The sequence below is a fragment of the Bos mutus genome, chromosome 13 (genome assembly GCF_027580195.1).
Source record: "Bos mutus isolate GX-2022 chromosome 13, NWIPB_WYAK_1.1, whole genome shotgun sequence".
Lineage (NCBI taxonomy): Eukaryota > Metazoa > Chordata > Mammalia > Artiodactyla > Bovidae > Bos > Bos mutus.
This window is the reverse complement of record NC_091629.1, coordinates 807301-819651: the sequence shown is the minus strand read 5'-3', so window position 1 is coordinate 819651 and position 12351 is coordinate 807301. Positions and strand designations below refer to the sequence as shown.

The following is a 12351-nucleotide window of genomic DNA, read 5'->3' as shown; positions in this document are numbered from 1 at the left end:
CCGGGGGCTAGGGTTGGATCCCTAGTCAGGGAACTAGATTCCACATGTTGCAACTAAAGATCCCTAAAGATCCCACATGGTGCAGTTAAAGATCCTGCATGTCCCAACTAAGACCTGGTGAAACCAAATAAATAAATATTTTTTAAAAGCCAAGTAAAAAATACAAGCTATAGAATTCAGATTAAGTATGTATTTGTATCACATCAAATTTCAAATGTGAAACTGAGCATTAAATTATATTGTGAAATGCCATTTCACATTTTAATAAACTCATGCTTTAATATTTTACCTCAAGTCTTCCAAATAAAAACTAGAACTTTTAAATAGAGTCTGTAAGATAAAAATTAGTGATCTTTTAATTGGAATATGATTAGCTCCCACAAGCCAGTATAATTACATTCACACAGTTATTAAAAAGGAAGCCATGCTTTAAAACCACCTTTCTGGCTCCCAAAATAGTGTCCTGGCCCTTGGGCTGTATATTTTATTTGGTTTTCTAAATATACCCTGAACTTCCAGAAAAAAGTAAAACTACTTTACTAATAAAACAGGTACTTTCAATGGTCCGTTGGGAGAGTGCAGAGAAAGAGGTGTTTCCCTTTAAAGCTATTTATCCGCAAAGTACCATATGGGTTATGTATGAAATCACAATGAGACTGCTCTGAAAATGCTCCAGAGTGAAAGAATGATATTTAATCTTTACATTCTGGGTTATTCATTTAAAATGGTCTAAGGGCAGAACAGCACAAGGGCATTACCTCCCAGTCTCTGACTTTAAAGAACGTTCTCAGGAAAAAGGACTCAAAGTTTTTACAAATTCCACCAGAGTTCAAAAATGGTTTTTTTCATGAGTCGTACAGTTCTTCTAAACACTTAATAACTCTGCTAAAGGGGAAAAGTGAGGGAGAGTTTTCCTCAGGTCTGATGCATCACTGCGTGCAAGTCCTAAAAGAGCAAGAGACCCGACGGTCCGGTCCAGACTGTCCCCTCAAACTTATAAGCTGGCTCTGCTCCGCCAACCAAACACCCCGCGATCGCCTCTTTAGTTCAACAGGAGGACCGGGAAGCCCGGGATGAAGGCAAAGTGAAGAATTCTCAGCCCATGGGACTAAAACGAAGTCCACCCAGGAATGCCTGCCCACCACTCTGCGATCCACCGAACCCCGTCCCCTGCACCCTCTTCTCCCACAACCCCCTGCTCTCGCTCCACACGCCTCAGCTCCTCTGGCTTCCTCGCCACAACTCCCCTTCCCACCCGGGTCCACGGTCACCTTCGCGGACCGTCCCTGCCCCAGCCCTAACTTCGCACCCCACACTCCCTCACCGCCGGAGCCCGACACGCTCCGGCCGGTCTCTCGGCTCCACATCCTCCCACACACACACCCACCCTCCCCATTTCCTCGCCCTCGCTTCCCTCCCGGCTCCCAAAGAGCTCTCCCCAGCCTCCCCTCGCTCTCCTCCACACCCCAAACCTCTTCACCCCGCCACGGCGGGCTCCCCGCCTCCGGCCCCGAGGCCCACCCCGGGCATATGAGGCAGGCACCCCCTCGACAGCCTCTCCTGCCTCCCTCCCGCGTTGAAGGGAGCCTCCTGAGGAAAGGGGTCTGAGGAGAACGACGCCGGACCCGCGGTCCGTCTCCTGCTCGCCGTTCCCGGAGCGCTGGGGTGCCGAGTAGCCTCACGGGTCCCCGGGGGAGTAGGAGTCCAGGCCGGTGCCTCCCAACCCCGCTCCCTCCTGGTCGTTGGAGCGGAGGGAAAGGAGGTTCCCCGGGACTTACCTCGAGCCTGTTGTCAACATTAGCCCCGGGTTTCCCAGCACCAACTCCAGCGCTCGGGCTCTCCCCTCCCCTCCCCCCACCTAGCTCGCAGCCGAGGACCCGCCTTCCCTCACCTCCCCCTCCTCCCTCCGCCCGCCGGCCCTCCCGTCCGCCACTCACCAGCGCGGCCAGGCTGAGAGTGGGGGCGGGGCGGAGGACGGCGGAAAGGAAGCAGCTGTCCGCACTATTGCCAGGTCGAAAACAGTCCGGGCTTCCCTTCCGCCGGCATTCCCTCGCTCTTAGCTTAGCTCCGGGGCGAAGGATCGCGAGTGAATGCTCAGATAGGTGCCACACACACAGCGGCGGCTTCAAGCTGCCCAACTAAAGGGGAGGAGCTAATTTTTCAGACAGGCAATTCGCAGGGCAGCCATAACCTGCACCTCCAGCCAGGGCCTCAGCGGAGGGGAGGAGTATTCAGAGGCCCGGAGGCAGGAAGTGGATTGGTCGCCAGGAAAGGGAAAGCGCCTGAATTGGAGGTGCGCAAGCGCAGGCGCTGGGGGAGGGAGACCGGAGGGGGAAAGCGAGAATGGGGAGGGGCGGAGCTAACAGGAGGTGAGGAAGGGCGGTGGAGGAGTAGGCGAATTACGGAGCGGCATTAAGGACAAATTTAGCCACGTGTTTCTCAGAGGCTTTTCCTGGAGTGTATATAAGGAGGAGTCTAAGAAGGGAGAGTTTGATTGGACTAATTCGTGGGATGTTGAGGATTTAGGAAGCTGAAAGCTGGAGAAGCTAAGAATATGTACTGTGAGGAAGGTACAGGTTGGTAAGGGACGGATCTAGATTTAAGAAAGTCCCGTAGGGGAACTTTCAGAAGCAGCTTCAGCTGTAAGTTCAATCTGTAAGTACCCCACGGCTGAAGAAGGATCAAGGCTTTTCTCTTACAGATCTTAGAAAGTACCCTCTTGTAGCCAGCAAGTTTTTCACAATAGCATCGTCTCCGCGAATTACTGAATGAAATCACCAGGTTAAAAAATTGGACAACGACCCAGAGGGATGGTATGGGGAGGGAGAAGGGAGGAGGGTTCAGGATGGGGAACGCATGTATACCTGTGGTGGATTCATTTTGATATTTGGCAAAACTAATACAAATATGTAAAGTTTAAAAATTAAATAAAATTTAAAAAAAATTGGACAGTCTTGCCATTTCTTCTAAATGTGGAACCAACTCAATTTTTAAAAAATCGTTCAGCTTATCTAAACTTATTTTCTCTTAAATTGATGAATTCGTGCATCAGACCTCTGATTTTTATCGAAAAAGTGTGAGGTTTGTCAACAGAATCTGTCTGGGTGTTAAGTACTGCAGGCTTTGGCTGGTCAGGAGCCAAAGGAACAAAGGTGGAAAACTGGTGTTCATTCTTGTTTTCATGTGCGGTGCTCCGCCCACAAAATAAGCTACTAGCCACCTCAAATCCTTGACGCATGTCCAAGTTCATTTGTGTTCAGCTTTTGTACATTTGTCTCATTTACTGTTTTTACTTATCTTTCTTTTTTCAAATTGTGTATTTGATTTACAATCTTATATAAGATTCAGGTGTACAACATAGGTTCACAATTTTTATTTATAGTGATTCACAATATTGGCTATATTCCCTGAGCTGTATAATATATCCTTGTAACTTATTTATTGTACATAAAATTTATACCTCTTAACCTCTACCTCTGTTTCCCCTTCCCCTGCCAGCTCTCTATTGGTAACCATGGATTTGTTCTCTGTATCTGAGTCTGTTTCTTTTATATTTACTTGTTTCTTTTCTTTTTTAGATACCATACGTGAGTGATAATCTACAGTATTTGTACTTCTGTCTGACTTCCTTCACTAAGCACAAAATGCTTCAAGTTCATCGTGTTGTTGCAAATGGCAAAGTTTCCTTCTTTTTTATGCTTGAGTGTGTATGTGTGACATCATCTTTATTCATTCATCTGTTGGTGGACACGGGTTGCTTACACTTAGACCATTTATTCTTAGCACATAAGTTACTCTTCCAAACGGAGTGTTGATGCTTCTTGTACTTAAAAAAAAAAAAACACCCTACTGATAGGCCCACCCTTTAAAGGACAGTAAAAAAGACAGACAGACAAATACTGCTTTTGTATCATTGATGAGCCATTATGAGAGAACTGTCCTAAAACACCAAGCCACCAAGTTCTCCTTGAAGTTTTTTGTATTTTGTCTGATTACCTTGAGAAGATTCACCTGTGCTGTTGATCAGTAAATCCTTCTTCTCAATCCTTTGCCTGTCATCAGGTGTTAAAAAAAAATTCAGGTGTTAAAAAGAAATTGTGTGAGTACAGGGATCAAAAAAGAGAGCATTTGCTATTTTACATTTGTTATTTTAATAATCACAATAATCCTGTAGGTAAGCTGAATTTTATAGAAACTGAATCACAAGATTAATTTATTAAAGATCAAAAGACTAGTAAATATATTCTCTACTATCATACTGAACTCTAACTTCGAAAAACCAAGCTCTTTTTGCTATATCCCACTCCCTTAATGGAGAAGGCAATAGCACCCCACTCCAGCACTCTTGCCTGGAAAATCCCGTGGACAGAGAAGCCTGGTGGGCTGCAGTCCATGGGGTCCCAAAGAGTCAGACACGACTGAGCGACTTCACTTTCACTTTTCACTTTCCTGCATTGGAGTAGGAAATGGCAACCCACTCCGGTGTTCTTGCTTGGAGAATCCCAGGGACGGGGGAGCCTGGTGGGCTGCCGTCTATGGGGTCGCACAGAGTCGGACACTACTGAAGTGACTTAGCAGCAGCAGCAGCAACTCCCTCAATGCACATTTTTACATAAACTGAAAACGCTGCCAATTGTTTTGTTTCCAGAGGAGCGTGTCAAGCAAACCACCAAAAGGCCTCTGATTTGGGGATGTCATTGAATCTTACCTTCAGGGAATACATTGCTCTGAGGAAGCCATCATTTTTGCATTGTGATGACTCAAACTTCACTATTTCTTGAAGCTAAATTATATTAAGTTTTTAAGTGTTTATTTAAGTATTTCAGAAAATTCTCAAAAATGTCCATTCTTCTCCTTTGGCTTGCTTCACTTGACAGAACTATACCATATGAAAAAAACAGGGAAATTCCCTGGTGGTCTAGTTAGGACTGCACTTTCTCGACCAAGTTCAGTCTCTGGTCAGGGAACTTAGATCCTGCATGCTGTGCTGTGTGGCCAATAAAAGCACACATACATAAAGTCAAAAGAAAAAATAAGATCAAAGAAAATGTGGTAAGAGAAGAGGGTCCAGGACTAAGCCCTGAAAAACTTCCAAATATAGAGGTTAAGTTCCTAAAAAGACAGTGCGGAGAGGGGAAAGCTGGAATGAATAGCTTTGTAAAAGCCTAGAAAAGAAGTGGCTAACTGTCTCAAATGTTACTGCGAGAACAGGTAACATCAGGCAGGAAGGAACCCATTGGATTGACACTGTGGGGCTCAACACTTGAGTTTTTCGGAATCAGATCAGTGAAGTAGTGGGCGTGGATTGGAATAGTTGACTAAATTTGGTCACAAAGAGTGGGACACAACTGAGCGACTGAAATGACTGAAATTGGAGATGAAAAAATTGAAGACAAGTATTTGAGGCATTTTACTCTGAAGATCAGTAGAAAATGAACTATGGAGAATGTGAAGTCAGGGAGGATTTTGTTTGTGTATCTTTTATGTTTTTGTATTTTTTAATGAAAAATACAGAGAATGTTTATTAATGGGAATGATCTAATAGGGAAATACTGGGGTTGCAAGAGGGAGAAAAAAAAGATAGCAAAGGAGGAAAATCATTGTGATGGAAAGGAATAGCATCTAAAGTACACGTGGAGGGACTTCCCTGGTGGTCCAGTGGTTAAGACTGCAAGCTACAACTGCAGGGGGCACAGGTTCAATCCCTGCTCAGGGAACTGGGATCTCATATACTGTATGGCACAGTCAAAAAATTTCAAGTACAAATGGGAAGAGTGCCTTTGATAGAAGAAGGGGCTTTTCCAATGAGTCGGTTCTTCAAATCAGATGGCCAAAGTATTGGAGCTTCAGCATCAGTCCTTCCTATAAATATTCAGGGTTGATTTCCTTTAGGATTGACTGGTTTGATCTCCTTGCTGTCCGAGGAACTCTCAAGAGTCTTCTCCAGCACCATGTGGTCGTAAGTTTAAAACCATCCAGCCTACATTTGCCAATATCCCCAGAATAGATGGACAGTTGGATTTAATCAGCTTGCCTTTTTTTTTTCCCCAAGAGGGTAATGGCAGAGAGACAACTACAGGTATTGTGGGTGTTTGCAAAAGAACAATTATAATGAAGGATCGTAGGATCTATATTGGATTTGGAGGGAAATTAAAGGGAAATGAGGTTTATATGTGAGTATGGATAGGGTTAACAGATTGATAGGAGTACAGGTTGCAAAGAAAACTGACAAAAGAGCCAAACCTTGAGTGAGTGAATGGGGACAGACAAGGACATCAGAAAGTGGTTCTGAAGAGTTACCCTAGCAGGAGGTGTAGACAGAAGAAGCAAGCCCAACAGGGTCAAAGTTCTTGGAAGAGAACTGGTTTGGAAGCTACAATGGGAAACCGAAAACACTGTAGAATCTCTGAAGTGAGACTCAGTTCAGTTCAGTCGCTCAGTCGTGTCCGACTCATTGCAATCCCATGAATCACAGCACGCCAGGCCTCCCTGTCCATCACCAACTCCCGGAGCTCACCCAGACTCACGTCCATCGAGTCAGTGATGCCATCCAGCCATCTCATCCTCTGTCGTCCCCTTCTCCTCCTGCCCCCAATCCCTCCCAGCAGCAGAGTCTTTTCCAATGAGTCAACTCTTCGCATGAGGTAGCCTACATAAATCCAAATTCTAGTTCCAGTATTTACTAGCTATTCAGACGTCACAGCTTTTTATTCTTGAAAATTGTGATAATAGCAGTACTTTTTTCTAGGGTTTTGTGAATAGTAATTGAGGTGATTTAAATAAAAGCACTTAACACAGTGTTCATAGTTTATGCTCTTTGAGTGTTAGCTATTACCAAATCATTTTGCTAACAATGAACACTATCATCTGAATGGCTTTGCAATTTGAATAAATACGGCTTTAACGACCCTTTCTTTGCCCTCCCACTGGTATGAAACCAGTGCACCAGGAACCTTTTACTCCAACATTATGTATCCTGCTAAGAAAAAAGGAAGATAAAAAAGAAAGGGGAAATGTCAAATCACCTCAGTTTAGGTTTTACATTTCTTACAATTTTGTCAATTATACCCCAATAAGACTGAGAGAAGAAAAAAGAAATTGTGCTCTCCACTACTGTAAACAATAAAGACAGAAGTGTGTAAATATCTCTAATTCTGGTTTCACTTCTATCGCCCAGTAGAATAAACATCCTCAGTATTCTTTGGGGAAACTAATGGGTAAGTAAATGGTGAGAAAACTAACCCTATGTCATCTAATTGATCTCAGTTCTTTAATTCCTGACTTACAATTCTAAGTCTTTGCTGTGAGATAATTGTGATGAAATACACCACATACACTTCAAACCTAAAATGTCCAAAATTGAACTTAATATTGGCCTCCAATCCCACCTGTTTCTTTTTCTGTTTTTATTCTATCAGTTAATGATGCTAAAGGAGACCACATAGGCCACACCGAAATGTGCTAGTTTATCCTAAGGATTGTTCCGAAAGTGAAAGTGTTAGTCGCTCAATCTTGTCTGACTCTTTATGACTCCATGGACTGTAACCCACCAGGCTCCTCTGTCCATGGGATTTTCCAGGCAACAATGCTGGAGTGGGTTGCCATTCCCTTTTCCAGATGATCTTCCCTGACTCAAGGATTGAACCTGGGTCTCCTGCATTACAGGCAGATTCTTTACTGTCTGAGCCACCAGGAAGGCAATTAAGAATCAACAGATTCAGAAAGAGTTCTCTAGAAATCTGCTTAACTGCCTAAAAGCAGAGCATGGATTTCTTTTTGTGAAAGTGTCTACCCCAACCCTCAACCCCAGCATCAAGAAATGTCTCATCTCCAGAGATGGAGAGAAAACACCCAGATAGGTTTACATAAACAGATCTTACTAAAATAATCCTTATCTCCCATTAGTTTCCCCAAAAGTTTGTCATCCCTGGAAACCCAAGCTCCCTTTCCTCTGTTAGAACGGTACCTAAGCCCGGAGTCTAACTCTTTGTGTTTCACTTTTCTGGGAACTCACATAAATATAAGTGAAAATTGTATGTCTTTTCTCCTAATAATCTGTCTTTTGTTAGTTTAATCTGCACAGTCTCAATTAAGAACATAAATTCAGTTCAATTCAGTCACTCAGTCGTGTCCGACTCTGCAACCCCATGGACTGCAGCACACCAGGCCTCCCTGTCCCTCACCAACTCCCAGAGTTTACCCAAACTCATGTCCATTGAGTCCGTGATGCCATCCAACCATCTTATCCTCTGTTGTCCCCTTCTCCTGCCTTCAATCTTTCCCAGCATCAGGGTCTTTTCAAATGAGTCAGTTCTTCGCATCAGGTGGCCAAAGTATTGGAGTTTCAGCTTCATCAGTCCTACCAATGAACGCCCAGGACTGATCTCCTTTGGGATGGACGGGTTGGATCTCATTGCAGTCCAAGGGACTCTCAAGAGTCTTCTCCAACACCACAGTTCAAAAGCATCAATTCTTTGGCGCTCAACTTTCTTTATAGTCCAACTCTCACATCCATCTGTGACTACTGGAAAAACCATAGCCGTGACTAGACAGACCTTTGTTGGCAAAGTAACGTCTCTGCTTTTTACTATGCTGTCTAGGTTGGTCATAACTTTCCTGCCAAGGAGTAAGCATCTTTTAATTTCATGGCTGAAGTCACCATCTGCAGTAATTTTGGAGCCCAAGAAAATAAAGTCAGCCAGTGTTTCACTGTTTCCCCATCTATTTCCCAAGAAGTGATAGGACTGGATGCCAAGATCTGTTGAGTTTTAAGCCAACTTTTTCACTCTCCTCTTTCACTTTCATCAAGAGGCTCTTTAGTTCTTCACTTTCTGCCATAAGAGTGGTGTCACCTGCATATCTGAGGTTATTGATATTTCTTCCGGCAATCTTGATTCCTGCTTGTGATTCTTCCAGCCCAACGTTTCATAAGAGGATAGAGGAAAAGTTATTCCTCCCCAATAGTTTCTTTGTCCTTCATCATCTCTTATTCAAATGCATTCAGTGTCCTTTTTTTTTAAATTTTATGTATTTATTTATTTTTGGCTGTGCTGGGTCTTCATTGCTGCGAGGGCTTTTCTCTAGTTGTGGCCAGAAGGAGCTACTCTCTAGTTACTGTACCCAGGCTACTTTTTGTGGTGGCTTCTCATGTGGAGCACAGTCTCCAGGGCACACAGGCTTCAGTAGTTGCAGGACACAGGCTCAGTAGTTGTGGCTGCTGGGCTCTGGAGCACAGGCTCAATAGTTGTGGCACACGGGCTTAGTTGCTCTATGGCATGTGGCATCTTCCCAGACCAGGGATCAAACTTGTGTCTCCTGCATTGGTAAGCACATTCTTTACTACTGAGCCACCAGGAAAGCCTGAAATCAGTGTGTCTTAAAAAGATCTTGCCTTGGGAGTTCTCTAGCAGTCTAGTGGTTAGAACATTTTCACTGCCTTGGCCCAAGTTCAATACTTGGTTGGGGAAATAAGATCCACAAGCTGTGCTCAGCAGGGCCAAAATAAATAAATGAATAAAATTTTAAAAAAGATCTTGCCTCGGTCCTCCTCTGTATCCCACTGCTACAACCTTAGTTGAGACCAACATCAATTCAAACCCACGCTATTGGCAACAATCTTAATTCTTCTAACTAATTACTTTTAATTTTGTCCCCTCCTGACCTTAGCGTTGTTTCAAGCACAAATCTAACTGTTTAACTCCTGTGCAAAACACCCTTTAATGGGCAATAGTCTCCAAACTTCTCTGGTCATACAATCCCATGGGGAAGGGAGGAGGGCATACACTCCCAAGTCATGTCTATTTACTTAGATATAAATTATGTTATATGTATTACTACCTAAATTTGTACCTAATACTACACATCCCAAAGTAGAAGAAATTTTAAAAAAAAAGTTCTAATATTTTTGCCTAAATAGATCATTTTGCATATCTCCTTGTGCCAAGTGACTTTGGAAGCCACTGACTTACAGGGTAGAATTCAGTCTTTAGCAGGAGATCTTCATAGCTCTTGCCTGTATATCTAGTTTCTGGCTGATTCTCCACAGGTCTGAGTTCTAGCTGTAGTTAATAAGTTGCACGTACTGAACCGGGCTTCCCAGGTAAAGCTAGACGGTAAAGAACCCATCTGTCAATGCAGGAGACATAGGTTCGATCCCTGGGTTGGGAATATCCTGTGAAGGAGAGGTGGGCATGTCAACCCACTCCAGTATTCTTGCCTGGAGCATCCCATGGACAGAGGAGCCTGGCGGGCTACAGTCCATAGGGTTGCACAGAGTCAGACACAACTGAAGTGACTTAGCACAGCACAGCACATGAACTGAACCTCCTCTTCCCTTGGTGCACATATTATAACTTTGCCTGGAATACTTTCTCCCATGAATGTTTTCAGCCTAGTCGCTAAAGGCGTTATTTCTTTGGGGAAGCCATGCTTCACCACCACCACCCTACATATATTGGATTAAGTCTCTGTCTCTACTTGGGTTCCCACAGTAGTCTCTGAACAACTCAATTCCAACATTCACTATATTATATTGAAGTAATTTGTTTGTATTTGCTTTCCCATTAAGACTGTGAGCTCCTTGAGACTATGATTTGTATCTTATTCATCTTTGTGTCCTGGGACCACAATCACATTTTGAGAGAAGAATTAAAAGTAAATGAATACAACATTGTAAATCAACTATACTCCAATATTTTTTTTAAGAATGAATGAATATGAAAAGGATTAGAATATACCACCTCGACATATGCCTAGACTTTGGCCTATGGATTATTTTGAGCTGATGGCAATTAAGAGTCAGTCAGATGAAGAAAGAAAACTTCTTGGAGCTCCCTTTATCTGACTAAAAGCAGAAACTTTTGAGAAATGGAGACTGCCATAAATATCCTCCCCAGGAGATTTATGGCTCTAAAGATGAAAAGCCAACTTGAAGATGAATCTACACAAACAAACCTTATTAAAATAACCCTTACATATAGTTTATACAGGTAATATATCTTATATGAGTTCCATTGGTTACTTCATGTATTTGCCTTCCTACAATTTTCTGCCCCAGAAGTTCACCCTTTTTTTCCTCTGGTCACCCTTTGTTAAAATGATATATAAGCTTCTGAGTCTAACTGCTTCATTGGGCTTTCACTTCTTTTTTTGTGTAACCCCATTCATGCAAAATTAAAAGCATCAATTAAATTTATATAATTTTCCCCTGTGTTAATCTGTTGTCAGTTTAGTTCATACACCCCAGGTACTGGATCTAAAATTGGGTAGAGAGAAAAAATTTTCCTTTCCAAAAACCATTTTCTTGGAAGAGAGAGAAAAACCTGTGTACTTATGCAGGAATGTGTGGGATTAAACTAGAGTGAAAAGAACAGAATATTTTAAAGATGGAGATTTCATTTTCAGGTGGCTCAGCAGTAAAAGTATCTGCCAATGCAGGAGATGTGGGTTCAATCCCTGGGTTGGGAAGATCCCCTGGAAGAGAAAATGGCAACTGACTCCACTGTTCTTGCCTGCTGCTGCTGCTAAGTCGCTTCAGTCGTGTCCGACTCTGTGCGACCCCATAGACGGCAGCCCACCAGGCTACAATCCCAGTGACAGAGAAGCCTGGCAGGCTACAGTCCATAGGGTCACAAAGAGTTGGACACAACTAAAGCTTTCAGGCAACAACAATAGCAAATCTTAACAATCCAAATATAGGATTCTATTTCCCTTTGTGTGATTTCCATTAAAAGTAATTCAAATTTTTAACACTGGGTAGTTAAAAACTTGAATTACTTTTGAATGGATGAATGGAGAGATAGACACCTCTTTCTTAATATGTATTAGGCATTTATCCACCTAATGTTTCTATTTGGTAGATACTGTTTTTCTTGTTTTTATAAACGGGGAAACCAGGACTTAACATAGTTTAATAAGGTGCCCAGTATGATACAGCTACTAAATAGAACATTCATTCTGGACCATCTGATCCCAAAGTTCACAGTCTTATTTAATATTTCCTCTTTTTCTAGTGTGTTTTCTCTACCTTATACAACTGTGTACAATACCATACACGGGTTAATACAGATAGCCATTTTACACAATCAGAATATAGAATAAGAAAAGACATAATTTTATAATTTAATCCTAACAAGACCAACCAACACATAGACTAAAACAGGAACCTCTGCCTGGGTCAGTCCATAGTGTCGATAGGGGTCGCGAAGAGTCAGACACAACTGAGCGACTTCACTTTCACTTTTCACTTTCATGCATTGGAGAAGGAAATGGCAACCTGCTCCAGTGTTCTTGCCTGGGGAATCCCAGGGACAGGGGAGCCTGGGGCTGCCGTCTGTGGCGTCGCACAGAGTC

At 43.0% G+C, this 12351-nt stretch overlaps 1 protein-coding gene across 1 annotated transcript in view; it reads right to left on the bottom strand.

The window, feature by feature from the left end:
- UPF2 (UPF2 regulator of nonsense mediated mRNA decay) overlaps positions 1-1892 on the bottom strand; it is a 95765-nt gene extending 93873 nt beyond the window's left edge. The window contains 1 exon segment of the mRNA XM_070380887.1: positions 1779-1892. The gene's annotated coding sequence lies outside the window, so the exon portion shown is untranslated.
- Between the last annotated feature and the right edge of the window lie 10459 nt (positions 1893-12351).